The 15376-nt window shown below is 35.5% G+C and overlaps 1 long non-coding RNA gene across 1 annotated transcript; it reads left to right on the forward strand.

Moving 5' to 3' along the window:
• Positions 1-12366: 12366 nt before the first annotated feature.
• Positions 12367-14746, forward strand: LOC149563192 (uncharacterized). The gene is made up of 3 exons (XR_016363541.1): positions 12367-12475; positions 12856-13015; positions 14258-14746. It is a non-coding gene; the product is annotated as an uncharacterized LOC149563192 (long non-coding RNA).
• The last annotated feature ends 630 nt before the right edge of the window (positions 14747-15376 follow it).

Raw genomic sequence — 15376 nt, forward strand, 5'->3', positions numbered from 1 at the left:
TCCATTGAAACCCTAAAGTTGGAGAGGGAGATTTGAGCGAGAAATCAAGAACAGAACTTCTTTATAAGAAGTTACAAGTCAAAGATCAAGGGTGCATGCATGAGAGGGAGTTGGTCATAAGTGTAATAATGCAAAGAAGCCAAGAGGAGTAAGAACAGAGCATCAAGTCTCTAAATTGATCAAGTGACCAGAGAGAGCATTGGCATAACAAGTGGAAGAACTCAAGAAGGCAGATCTTGAAGGGTGAACAAGCTGTCAGCATTGCAAGGAAGGAAAGCCAAGCAAAGAAAAGGACTGAAGAGCGATCTGAAACCCGCAAGGTTGAAGTTGCAATCTGTATCAGATCAAAGCCCTTATAATACTTTCTTACCATTGTATTAGATATTGAAACCCTACATTGCTAGGTTAGCTTAACAGCTAGGTGGATAAGCCTCAAGAAAATGATAGAAGATCCCCAGGAGAAGGATAAAGAGATCCTCAGAAGAAGGATAAAAGAGATCCTTAGGAGGAGGATAGGAGATCCTTAGAGAGGGATGAAAGATTCTTTTGAGAAGGTGACTATAAATCCCATGGATTTGGGTGAGCCTAACAACTCTATGTAAATCCTTTAACAGGGTGACATTCCAAATTGAATGTTCTCAAATCCTTTAACAAGGTCACATTTAACAATGTGCTATAGCCTTTAATAGGGCAGGCCTTTAACAGGGCAGACCATCAGAAGTGGTTGAAATCAATTGCATAGTTATTCAGTGGGCATCATCCCCACCCAATTTTACCTTCTTATTCCTGGAGGGTTTCTGGGTCATCAAAATCCTTATTGTTATGGTGTGATGCATGTTTACTTTTCATGATTGTTTACTATTCAATTGCATGCCTAATAATTTCAGTTATGTGCCATTAAGGATTTGTAGAAAAAGTTGTATTGGACAGCATTGGACCTTGGATAACTGATTCACCCCCCCTCTCAGTTATTCTAAATAATTCTAACAATTGGTATCAGAGTGGACTGTTGATTTGTTTCAATGTACTAACAACAGATGTCCAAGAGAGAAGTTTCCAAGCTAAACAAAGACAACTTTGTTGCATGGAAAAGTCTGATGAAGCTACACCTTGGATCAATAGGAGACTATGCACAAACCTCAATTCAGTTGATCATGTAGACCCTGCAGGACCCATCACTGTAGATGACATGAGCAAGAAGAAGGAGCACAATCAAGCAATGTTGGATATTGCTTCAGCACTAAGCTATGCTGAGTATGATGATATCAAAGGATGTGATACTTCACATCAGATGTGGGAAACATTATCAAGAATCTATGGAGGAGATGATAATGTCAAATGAGCCAAAAGAGAGATCCTAAGAGGAAAATTTGATGATATGAAAATGGAAGAAGGAGAGAATGCTGCTCAATATGGTGCCAGGATGAAGGAAGTAGTGAGTGCCATAAGAAGCCTAGGAGGACAGTTAGCAAAAGAAATAGTATGTAGCAAATACTTGAGAACTTTGCTTCCTATCTATGCTATAAGAGTATCAGCCATCCAGGAGCTAAGGTGTGTACCAGGCAACGCATTATCATTTGAAGAAATAATTGGAAGACTCACTATCTTTGAGCTATCCAACTTTGACAACTACAAGCCAGAAAACTTTGAATCTGCATTCAAAGTCAAGATGACAATAAAAGACAATGATGAGATGCAAACAAAGAAAAAGAATGGAAAAGGAAAGTATGTATCTAGTGACAGAAGCACTAATGAAGATGATGTAGACTAATTGGAGGCATTACTAGCAAGAAGATTTCACAGAGGAAGAGGCAAATTCAAAGGTAAGCTACCAATCATTTGTTTCAATTGTAATGAAGTTGGTCACATTGTAGCCAGATGCACACAAAAGAAAAACTTCAAGGATGGAGGCAACTTCAAGAACAAGAAAGAGGACAACAAGGACTACAGAGGTAAAGGAAAAAGATGCTACATTGTTGAAGAAGACTCTAATGAGAATGATGATGAAGTAGTCTATGTGGCTATGAAAGATGAATCAAATGAAGATGAAGCAACTACTTTGGTAACTTGCATGAGTAAGAATGATAGATGGATCATAGATAGCGGATGCTCTCATCACATTATTGGAGACAAAAGTAAGTTCATTACCTTTATTCAATATGAAGGAAATAGTGTTAGATTTGGTAACAATGCACCATGTCAGATCAAAGGAAAGGTAGTATTAAACTTATTGAAAAGATATCATGTGATAATGCATACTATGTTGAAGGACTGAATTACGACTTGTTAAGTGTCTCACAGTTAGGCAACATAGGGTGTAAGGTTGAATTTGAAAAAAGAGTTGCTAAGATTTATGATTCTCAAGGAAGTCTAATAGGAAAAGGTGATCATACTAGGAGTAATTTGTTTTACCTTGACATGGAAGATGCTTCTTGTCTCATTGTTCAAATTGATGTTGTATGGTTATGGCACAAGAGATTATGTCATGTAAATTTTGACAATCTGATAGGCATCAACAAGATGAAGAAAGTCATAGGTCTACCAAAGTTGAAGAAACCTGATAACATCATGTGCAAGCAATGCCAACTAGGGAAGATGACCAAGTCAACTTTCAAAATCAAGGTTTATACTTCTAATGAAGTGTTAGAGTTAGTTCATATTGACTTGTGTGGTCCTATTGAAGTACAAAGCTACAAAGGTGACAGATACATAATGTTATTTGTAGATGACTATTCAAGGATGATGACAGTTATATTCCTGAAACTAAAATTAGATGTATTTCAAATGTTCAAATGGTACTTGGCCAGAGTAGAGAAAGAGACTGGAAAGAGCCTAAAATACATCTCAGATCTGATAGAGGAGGTGAATTCACATCAAGAGAATTTGAAGAGTTCTACAATGAAAGAGGAATCAAAAGGCAGACATCAGCACCTAGAACTCCACCTCAGAATGGTATAGCAAAGAGAAGGAATAGATTAGTTATTGACTGTGCCAGGACCTTAATGATGGAGAAAAATGTTGCACTCAAGTATTGGAGAGAAGCTGTAAGTACTGCAGTCTAAACACTCAACAGAGTTCAAGTCAAGAAAGGTACAAATGCAACAACTTTTGAATTGTGGTATGGGCATTCTCCTAATGTAAAACATTTCAAAATATTTGGATGCAAATGCTATATATATAAAGAGTCTAGAAACAGAAAGTTTGATGCAAAGAGTGAGGAAGGCACGTTTCTCGGTTACTCTACTAGAAGAAAGCTTATAAGTGCTTGAATGTTAACACTAACAAAGTAGAAGAAAGCACAAATGTGAAATTTGATGAGCTTGTAGAAGTTCAAAGTGTTGAAAACACCAAGAAAGCAGAAGAATACAAGACCTTTGTATACTTTTATGAAGGTATACCTAATAATGGTGAAGTTTCAACTCAAAATGACTATTAGCAACAAAATCTAGCATCTGACGAGTCACAGACAGTGAAAGCCGAACAACAGACACATTCAAAAGCCGAGCTGCAGAATACAGACAATGTTCATTCAGACTTTGAGAATAGCCAACATGAAGAAAATGAACAAATACCTAATGAAAATATACATGAGGATTCAGATTTTGAAAGAGACAACATGCAAACAAGGAAAGAACTAGTATTGGCAAAGTATGTGAAAAGACATCATCCTACAGATCAAATTATTGGAAACAAAGAGGCAGGACCAATGACAAGAAATAGACTTAGAAGTGAGACATGTATGCTAAGAAAAATGGAACCAAAAATAGTAATTGAAGCCATAACAGATGATGACTGGTACAATGCTATGAAAGAAGAAATAGAACAAATTGAGAAGAACCAGACATGGACCTTAGTCTCAAGACCAGCTGACAAGAATGTGATTGGAACCAAATGGGTGTTTAAAAACAAGTTAGATGAAAATGGTGAAATCACAAGGAACAAGGCAAGACTAGTTTGCAAAGGGTATGCACAAGAAGAAGGGCTAGATTATGGATAAACTTTTGCTCCGGTTGCCAGAATGGAAGGTATAAGGACCTTACTGGCATATGCAGCCTTCAAAAGATTTAAAGTCTATCAAATGGATGTTAAGTCCACATTTCTAAATGGTATACTTGAAGAGGAAGTCTACATAGAGCAACCAAAAGGTTTTTTTTGATGAAAAGAACAAAAATAAGGTATTTAAATTGCATAAGGCTCTATATGGATTAAAGCAAGCCCCTAGAGCTTGGTATGAGAGACTTCACAGGTATCTAGTGCAAATACAATTTGAAAGAACTAATGAACAACAACATGTACATCAAATCAGATGAAGGTAATGATATTCTTGTATTTGAAATATTTTTGGATGACATAGTTTTTGGAGGAAAGGAAGTACTTTGCAAAAGTTTTGTTGACAAAATGAAACATGAGTTTGAAATGTCTATGTTTGGAGAAATCAAATTCTTTGTAGGATTGCAAGTAGATCAACTAAAACATGGTTTATTTATGACGCAATCAAAGTACATCAAGGAAATACCCATGAAGTTTGGATTGGAAGACTCCGAACCTGTCAACACACCAATGGCAACAGGACACAAGCTATCCAAAAATAATGAATCTGCTGAAGTCAATCAAACAATGTATAGCTTCATGATTGGAAAACTACAATATGTTGTACATAGCAGACCAGACATAGCCCTAGCAGTTGGAATAGTGGCTAGATTCTCTGCTAATCCTAGAGAAAATCATCTCATGGCAGTAAAGAGGATAATGAGGTATCTCAAAGGAACTGATGATTTTGGCCTATACTACAAAAAGAATGAGAAATTTGAGCTCAATGCATACACAAACACAGATTGGGGAGGCAACATTGATGACAGGAAAAGCACAAGTAGAGGAGCATTATTCTTAGGTAAAAGGCTAGTTACTTGGACTAGCAAGAAACAAACATGCACATCTCAGTTCACTGCAAAAGTAGAATATGTGGCAGCAACAGTCAATTGCACAAACATTGTGTGGCTTAAACATCTATTGAAAGGAATGAAAGAAGAAGTAACCAAACCTGTGATACTGTATTGTGATAATACAAGTGCTATAAACATATCCAAGAATCCAGTGATGCATGCAAAAACCAAGCATATTGCAATCAAGTATCACTATGTCAAAGAATTGGTGGAAGACAAACAAGTAAAGATGGAATACATTCACACAAAGAAACAAATTGTAGATATCTTCACCAAACCATTGCCCAAGGATGCTTATGAATATCTTAGAGGCAAGTTGGGGGTAATGCCCCTAACTCAAGTAGTCTAAAGCAACATAGAAGTTGCCTTGCATCAACAGGAGTAGATCATTGAAATATCAGAAGAATGATGCAGAGGATGACAACAGGAGCAGAAACTTTAGATTAGTCACAAGCATGGTGACAAAGGGAGAAAACATAAGATGAAAAGTTTATATTTAGCATGTTAAAGATGCTACATCTTTGGCATTTATGTCAAAGAGGGAGATATATGAGAAACTGATCAATACAAAGAGGGAGATATATATGAAGGATCAGGAATACAGAGTAAGGATGCAATAGTCCAGAGGGAGAAGCAAAACAAAGGATTCAAATCTTGGTGGTAACTAAGTTGATCAGCTTAATCATTTGATGATTAGTTTGGTTTGACGTCAATGCCAAAGAGGGAGATTGTTGTAAATGATTGAAAAGATCATGAATGAAGGATAATGGAACTAATAAAGAATGTTTCAATCATTGTTTTGTCATTGATGTCAAACTTGCTACTTGCAAGAATGACAATTGCTTTAGTGATCCAAATACTATCAATTGGTTGATTGACAAGGAGGTGGCAATCAATAAGATGTAACTAGAGTACCTAGAGAAAGGTTGAAGTTATGATGTTGTAATGAAGTATAAGGATCAGTTAAGCCATTGATGAAATTGTGTATTGATGACATACTCCAAGATACAGGTGCCGAGTGAAGATACAGGTGCCGAGCAAGATACATGTGCCGAGCAAGATATAGGTGCCAAGCCAAAATGCTTTAGGTGTCGACCACCAGTAAATAACATTAAGAAGCCAAGTAACATAGAAGGTGCCAAGCATCAGTAAACCAATGATGCCAAGTTGTTGCATTATTTTTGAAAAGTCGAAGATTTTCCAAATCTGAGCTGACATGGTAGTTATCTAGAATTTTGTGAACTAGATAGAAGATAAGAATGATGAGCTAGTGGCACAGAACACTATTTAAAATGTTTTTGGCCAATGCTAATGGATTTATCATGAATTTTCTAGATAGAAACAAGATATGGGACAAATACATTGTATCCTACCTAATCCATTGAAGCCCTAAAGTTGGAGAGGGAGATTTGAGCCAAAAATCAAGAATAGAACTTCTTTATAAGGAGTTATAGGTTAGAGATCAAGGGTGCATGCATGAGAGGGAGTTGGTCATAAGTGTAATCATGAGAAGAAGCTAAGAGGAGTAAGAACAGAGCATCAAGACTCTGAATTGATCAAGTGACCAGAGAGAGCATTGGGATAACAAGTGGAAGAACTTAAGAAGGGAGATCTTGAAGGGTGAACAAGCTGTCAGCACTGCAAGGGAGGAAAGCCAAGTAATGAAAAGGACTGAAGAGCGATCTAAAATCTGCAAGGTTGAAGTTGCAATCTATATCAGGTCAAAACCCTTCTAATACTTTCTTACCATTGTATTAGATATTGAATCCCTGCATTGCTAGGTTAGCTTAACAGCTAGGTGGATAAGCCTCAGGAAAAGGATAGAAGATCCCCAGGAGAAGGATAAAGAGATCTTCAGAAGAAGGATAAAAGAGATCCTTAGGAGGAGGATAGGAGATCCTTAGAGAGGGATGAAAGATTATTTTGAGAAGGTGATTGTAAATCCCATGGATTTGGGTGAGCCTAACAGGTCTATGTAAATCCTTTAATAGGGTGACATTCTAAGTTGAATGTTCTTAAATCCTTTAACAAGGTCACATTTAACAATGTGTTGTAGCCTTTAACATGGAAAACCATCAGAAGTGGTTGAAATCAATTGTGCAGTTATTCAGTGGGCATCATCCCCACCCCAGTTTTACCTTCTTATTCCTGGAGGGCTTCTGGGTCATCAAAATCCTTATTGTTATGGTGTGATGCATGTTTACTTTTCATGATTGTTTACTAATCAATTGCATGCCTAATAGTTTCAATTATGTGCCATTAAGGATTTGTAGAAAAAGTTGTATTGGACATCATTGGACCTTGGACAACTGATTCACCCCCCCTCTCAGTTATTCTAAATAATTCTAACAATGAACTAAGAAAAAGAATTTAACATCACCGAAACTACAATAAGCCACTTCCCCAATACTAGCAGGGCCTAGATTCTCTTGGGAAGAACCATCAATGTTAATTTTCATAACTCCACAAGGAGGAGGAGTCCAATGCCCATCCCGATTCACCCAACCTTTCCTCTGATGCTAAGGCTGCCTAGACACAGAAGGAAACCTTTGAGCTGCAGCCCCATCCTAAAGATGAAAATTGAGGTGATTTCATATAGCAAGATCAACCAGATCCATAACCCCCATCTAGCTCACACTTCACTTGAATAGTTTCCTGAAGAGAATGTGAGATCTTCCACCAAAGATGCAAAACACCAAGATCTTGGAAGATTCAAGGATTCCTCTCCAACTAGATATGCCAAAACATGAACGATGGGCTAGAAAATCCAAGTAGCATGGAGATGAGATGACTTGGAGGGAGCATTTCCCAAGCAGGCCCAAAACTTAGGCAAAGAGGAAGCATGCCTACAAGAGCAACCCCAAGCACTCCACCAAAGGTGCCATAGTTGAATAGAATAGGAGCAATGGAAGAATAGATGGGAGATAGACTCCTCCCCATTATCACACAAAACACAATAAGAGGGGCCCTGAAATCCACATTTACAAAGATTATCCCATGTAAGATAGCGGTTGTGAGCCACTAGCCACATGAAAAAATTGCACTTGGACCAAGAAACATTCCAAACTTGCTTCCACCAAGGGACCTCAACATCCCCAAATAATTGTCTAGTTATCTCCTGATACCTAGTAGAGACATGATATTTACTAGACAAGGTACCTCCCCAAGCCAAAACATCTAGACCTAGTAAAGAGGAGCACTCTCTAGAGGCCAGAATCTGAGAAAGCTCCTGACGATCCATGTTTGTGCCTCCAAGAGGCCAAGCAGAAGAATGCTTCCATCTGTAAACAACAAAAGGTCCCAATTGATAAGGAGTCTTGTAATGAGCCACTTTAATCTATCCAGTGGCATGAAAAGAGTCACAAAGAGTCTAAAGATGAGGGTACATGGATAATATGGATGGGAATCCATCCCAAGCATCAGACCAAAACAAAGCCTCAGAACCTCCCTTACATATCCAGACCATTGACAAGTATCTATACACTCATCTTCATTTATTTGTTTGTCTTATAATTCTACCTGAGACAAATTTGTGAACTTGTACCCAAAATTTGTTAAGTGTCCCTCTTTACCCTTGTATCTTAAGTTGGGAAAAAAAGAACTTAGTACAAGTCAATGATATAATTTTTGTATTTAAAGAGAATCTATAAATACATTATGGTCATCTCCTAATCTAGAAATCAAGAGTTCAACAAGGATAGAAAGTGTCAAAGTTGGTACACAAGTTACATATAATTTGTTAAAAGTTAATTAGTAAGAAATTGAAATTTATCCTTTGAACACAAAATAGTAAATGAAAAAAATTTAATAATAATAAATCACCAATATTATTTATTTAAACATTATTGTTAAGAAGATCAAAATATTTGTAATTTAATAAAATATAAAAAACAAAATAAAAAGAATAAAAGAGAAATTTCTCTTTAAAGAGAGTATTTATAATTTCTTTTTAAAACAACTTGTAATAGAAATTTCTATTTAAAGAGAGTATTTAGAATTTTTAAAAAAAAATTGTAATAGAAAATTCTATTAAAACTAATATAAAACATTTACAATAGAAGTTCTTATGGTCATTGGAAGATAATTTTGCAACACAAGATATAACATTCTCAAGGATTACGTAGAACATCTAATTCATAATTTAAAAAAAAAACTTAAGGTAACAAGAATAAAAATTCAAAAAACATATTGAACATTGAATCAATTTTAAACAAGGATTTATTTGAATATATATATATATATATATAGAAATGGTATTTCATCAATACATTGTTAGACTTAGAAGAAATAATATTTCATCACTAGTTTCTCCTTTTGTTAATTTTGTTATCTCTTTTGTGCAACATAATATATCCTACAAAAAATTGACATGGAAATTTCAATTAAAAAATCATAGCCACTTTAAACTTAATATATATTAAATAATATTGAGGTTAAACTAAATGAGAATTTTAAAAGTAACTACATATAAATGTGTCCACTATATAAGTGTGTGACTTGATTATATGTATCACTTTTAATCAATGTTTACATATGGTCACAATCATTGGGAAGAGAATCAATGATTAAATATCTGTATATTTATGGCACTTCTATGCAAATATGCATGCAAAATATTGAAGCATATCAAGTATGCAATCTATTTGATAGAGTTAGAAGGGAACACAATTTTTTTTAATATCCTAAATAATAACCAAATATAAATTATTAAATTACTTGCATTTGTAAAACATTACTCTCTCTCTCATACATGTTTGTTTTGGCCCTAGGTAAATGGAAGAAAAACTAGGGGCACTTTCATCCTAAATCTATATTAAAAACTTTTGAGGTTACACTAGATGTACATGTTAACAAGTCACTACACAAATGTAATTTTGTGCATGATAAATTATAAGTATGCCATATAAATATAACTACCTATTTTAATCAATTTCTCCATACCACGTGAGATATAAGTTTTCCATATTGAAGCATATCATGTATACAATCTATTTATCAAAATTTGTAAAGGAATAATATACCTTTCAATGTGGAATCTATAAAATATTGCACATACCAAATAATAATCAAATATTTTTATGGTGCTGATCCTTGCTCTGTTTCTGCACTTCCTCTTGAAGGTCGTGGCTCAATGGTTTGGCATACTTTGAAGATAGGTGCGATGTTGGTAAAGAGGGGTCTGTTTTGGATATGTAAAGGAGGTTCTCAGGCTTTGTTTTGGTCTGATGCTTGGGATGGATTCCCTTCCATTTTATCCATATACCCTCATCTTCAGCCTCTTTGTGACTCTTTTCTTGCCGCTGGATGGGATAAAGTGGCTCATTACAAGACTCCTTATCAATTGGGACCTGTTGTTGGTTACAGATGGAAGCATTCTTTTGATTGGCCTCCTGGAGGTATAGACATGGATCGTCAGGAGCTTTCTCAAATTCTGGCCTCTAGAGAGTGTTCTTCTTTTCTTGGTCCAGATGTTTTGGCTTGGGGTGGTACCTTGTCTGGTAAATATCATGTCTTTGCTGGGTATCAGGAGATAACTAGAAAATTATTTGGGGATGCTGAGGTCCCTTGGTGGAAGCAAGTTTGGAATAAAGTTTCTTGGTCCAAGTGCAATTTTTTCATGTGGCTAGTGGCTCACAACCGTTGTCTTACCTGGGATAATCTTTGTAAACGCGGATTTCAGGGCCCCTCTTATTGTGTTTTGTGTGGTAACGAAGAGGAGTCTGTCTCCCATCTGTTCTTCCATTGCTCCTATTCTACTCAGATATGGCACCTTTGGTGGAGCGCTTGGGGTTGCTCTTGTCGGCATGCTTCCTCTTTGCCTGAGTTTTGGGCCCGCTTGGGTACTGCTCCCTCCAAATCTTCTTTTCTCCATGCTGCTTGGATTGCTGGCCCATCTTTCATGCTTTGGCATATCTGGTTGGAGAGGAATCGTCGCATATTCCAAGATGTTCGGCTTGGTGTTTTGCATCTTTGGTGGAAAATATCACATTCTCTTCAGGAAACTATTCTTGTGAAGTGTGAGCTTGATGGGGGTATGGATCCGGTTGATCTTGCTATCTGTAATCGCCTCAATTTTCATCTGAAGGATGGGGCTGCAGCTCATAGGTTTCCTTCTATGTCCAGGCAGCTTCACCATCAGAGGAAGGGTCGGGTTAACCGGGATGGGCACTGGACTCCTCCTCCCTATGGAGTTCTGAAAATTAACACTGATGGTTCTTCCCGTGGGAATCCTGGTCCGGCTGGTATTGGCGGAGTGGCTCGTTGTAGTTCTGGGGATGTTAAATTTTTCTTCTCAGTTCATAAGGGTGATTATACTAACAATCTCATGGAAGCTCAGGCTATTTTATATGCTATGGAACAGCGTTGCTTGCGGGGATGGAGTAAGATTGTCTGTGAGTCTGATTCCCAGGTGGTGGTGAACATGCTTTCTTCGCAAGAGCTTGAGGATGTTAGTTGGCAGCTGGCCACTGTTGTTAAGCAGATTCTTTTCTTCTCTTCCTCTTTTCAGTTCATTAGGTTCACGTATATTCCTCGTGAATGGAATAGAACTGTTGATTGTTTAGCCAAATGGGCATCTAGTCATGATCCGGGTTGGAATATTAAGGATAGGAGGAAACTTTCCTTTGAGATGGTGCAAGAGTTTGATGATCTTGTTGCTCAGGATTGAGCTCCTGGTTGAGCTCTCCTTGTTGTATTTCTTTCTGTCTTAATAAATTTTTACCTCTCTTTTTGCCAAATATAAATTGTTAAATTATTAATATTTCTAAGTGATTATGAAAATTCCTAAGCTAGGAGTGAGTGATTATTCCACTAGATCAAGCTTCACAAAAGGATGTTAGCACATATAAAGAGATAATAGGTCCTAAAAGGAAGAGGAAACAACAATGACCTTAATGTAAATATATTTTATACACACACTTCTAATGAAAAGATAAAATGGGATAAAATAATGTAATATAACAAATTTATGCAAGATCAAGACAACACTTATAAAAGGTGAAAATACACAGAGGAAAATAAATGCTCAAAATGAGAGAGAAAGAAGGATAAACTATTAAGATCCCTAATTGTTTCTCCTAAATACCAAATATACATATTAGAATGAAAATTGAGTTATGTACACTAGAAAGAATACTAACGTATTACGAAAAATGTGCAAGTAGAAGTGAAAAATAGATTCCCACGCTACCATCTTAAAATGGAAGCAATTAGTAGAACTTTTAATCCCTTTTAATGATCTCGTAGTTCCATGAATTCACTTATGCTTATATTGCTCCATATTCTCATTTTTCGTCTATTTTTGACTGACCTTTTTGCATCCCCAAGATCCTTATGCACATCCCCAGGTATTTGTAAGTGCATTTTGCATACAATTGATTTTCATTCTTTAAGGAATTATTTTTCCTGAGTTGTTGAGTTTGATCCAGGAGCCATGTCTGATTCAAACTCCTTCCATTTCCAAATTTTGAACTATGATTTGATGATCATCATAAGCTTAGATTACTGGTTAGCTTACAAATTGCAACAAAAAGGTAAACACAATTTCATTAGGTGATTCCTTTTCTCATATGCTTTGAGTAAAAGAAAATGTATAGTAAACATTACTGACCAACAACAGAGCATGGAGAATTCTTGCGGTCAAAGTTGGCAGATACAATTGATTGATCTGCTCAAACATGGTGGCATATAATTAGAAGTTTGTTGGCCACCCAAAGCAATGCCATCATCAATTTTGGGATTAAAAAAGGCTAGACTATTGTACTTCTCCTGATTTTGGATGGTTTCTTACAGATAAAGATAATTATTTAAAAGGAAAACTTTTAAGCATGGTAAATCTTGTTTATCTGTCGAGTTACATATCTTGGCTTGTGTTTTTCTGATTGTTTTCATTGGTCTTGTGAAAGTCTCTCAGACTAGAGTGCATTGTTGAAGAAATTGCAGCAGAAGTCATCAATGTTTCTGGAGGGATTTTCTCTTTAGGCCTTTGTTCTCATGAAGCGTATGCTGAGAACCATTTAGTGGACTCATCTTTGGCGTCCTCCATTGATGATGTGGCTCTGTTTTACATTAAGGTATGCTTACCAGTAACTGCAGTAACTCCCTGTAGAGATTTATATTTTCTTAAATCTGATTTTCATATGCTAATGTTATATTATTATGATTATCCTTTTGAGTTTTCTATGTACTTAGCTTGTTTATAGTTGTGTTTGTTAAAACCTTTGATAATTTTTGAAGTCACAAGGTATAGATGAGAGAATTTGACCTCCATTTTAGATGTAGCTAAGCTTTTTAACCGACAATAATCTGTAAAACTTAAACTTAAATCCTTTTTTATATTTTATTAATATCAATTATCTGACTTGATGCCTTGTTAATTAAACAAACTCAATAAAAATTTAAACCAAGATTATCACAACGCCACTACCACTTAATCAATAAATTATAAGATTGAAGCCCTTTTACTCCACTCTTTGTAAAGATGTGTCTTAAGAAAGGAAATTCCATGTTAATTAATTAAGTGTTTATCCTTTCTGTATGATAGTTTCCAGAAGTTGGCAATGCATCTTATATTTTGTTTGCAGCATCGGACGAGATTCTTGTTTGTTTATTAAAATTCAAACATCAATCATTCTGGTCACAATTCATCCAGTTAACATTCACTTCCTTTTAGTTCACTGAAAATGATACTTTCCTTATGAATGTTTTACCACTTTGGGGAATAGGTGACATGATATATGTGCTACATAAATAATTGCCTACACACAATATTCCAGTATAAAATTATTGATTGAAATTTTTACTTGGGAATTTTTGATCTATCTTGATTAAACTATTCAATTGTTTATTCTACTTTAATATTTCTACAAGTTTAATGCTGAACTGCATTTGACTCATGTAATAAGAAAATCGTAGGAGACCTGGAGCAATTACACAAATTCTCAGAGAAATAGAGGTTGATACAATCAAAACTATGAAAGCAAAGTTTGTACAATTTTGAATTCGGAAACATCAAGTATTTAAAATGGATCAGCTTGAATGCAAAACTGAAGTCAAAACTTAGGCAGATTTCTTAAATCTACAGTACTCATGGCATGTTGACTTCTTTGAAATGCTTTTATAAACATAGTGACTAAATTGTTACATTAGAGACCTATGACAACACTCATTTAGCATTTATGAAGCTATTGTTTTTTCGTTTTGAAATATTTAATACAACTACACTACATCTTGACAATTTCTTAGAGGTTCTTTCTTTGCTTTGTGATTAATCTTTTAGAAATTAACAGTCACCAGTATTGGACTTATATTTGAAGGTATGCAGTTGCTATTGTATGGGTTGTGGAGCAAAGCTTTTTACTTCCTTTGAAGTAAACCATCAATTATCTATCTAACGAGTCTTATGAAATGCAATGCATAGAGTACAAGATTTGTTAACAGGGAATGATTTCCGATAGTTTTTTGTATAAAGCTAGCTTATGGTGGTGAATGGAAGAATATGCTATGGCTATCAAATAGTAATGCATTCCTAATGATTACAGTGCCTTGAAAAGGATAAACATAGATTCTTATATCTGTATACAACCTACCTGAAGGTTTTCTCTCAATTATCAAATTGATAATTTAGGCCATTGTTATGGCTAGTTGAAAGGTATGCATATTTCTTTGTATCTGGAATAAGCAGTATGCCTTCCTTTGTGTACATAATTTGTAATATTCGATGCATTTGTCTGGATTTTAATGGTATTATTAACTTACAGCATACTGAATGAATATTGTCTTCCTTGAATGTTGTTCGTATTTAAGTTGGCCAATTTGCCTTTTAGCAACTTTCAGCATTCCTTGAGAAAGTTGGATAACAATCTGCTCTTGTTGTTGTGCGATATGATTGTTTTAAATGTCTTGCCTCTTTTTCATTTGATTATTTGTTTGGTTTAATGTGTAGCTGTCTTCTCATTAAAGGGGGAGCTTCTTGTTGAGAAGAGTGATGCTTGCATCCCAAGTTAATCTGCAGAGTACCACCTTTGCATATTTGGATTGTAACATGAGTTAACATCTTCGTAGTTTGTGAGCTGCCAGTTTAACTGTTGTTGAATAAGAAACTTTGGTAATGAAGTCTCCAATTATATAGACCTACATTCTCATTTTAAAAATAGTGATAACATTTATAAATTTGAATTAAATTATGAAACAAAGTAAGTCCATATGCACATAAAAATGTTTTAAGTGGACTGTGGAAGCAACGAAGTGTAGTAAGTGATAATATAGTGCACTATAGGATCAAGTTAGAGTAGATTAAGTTGTTTGATTATTAGTTAAGTTGTTCCTCCACTAGAAACTATTCCTCCTCATAAAGGTTCTTGGCTTTCTACTGACTTGGACATCATGAGTGATATTGCGGTTCTTACTTCCTCATTAGATAATTGAAATTCATA

The sequence above is a fragment of the Cupressus sempervirens genome, chromosome 4, assembly GCF_028749045.1.
Source record: "Cupressus sempervirens isolate cs-2001-9-10 chromosome 4, ASM2874904v1, whole genome shotgun sequence".
Lineage (NCBI taxonomy): Eukaryota > Viridiplantae > Streptophyta > Pinopsida > Cupressales > Cupressaceae > Cupressus > Cupressus sempervirens.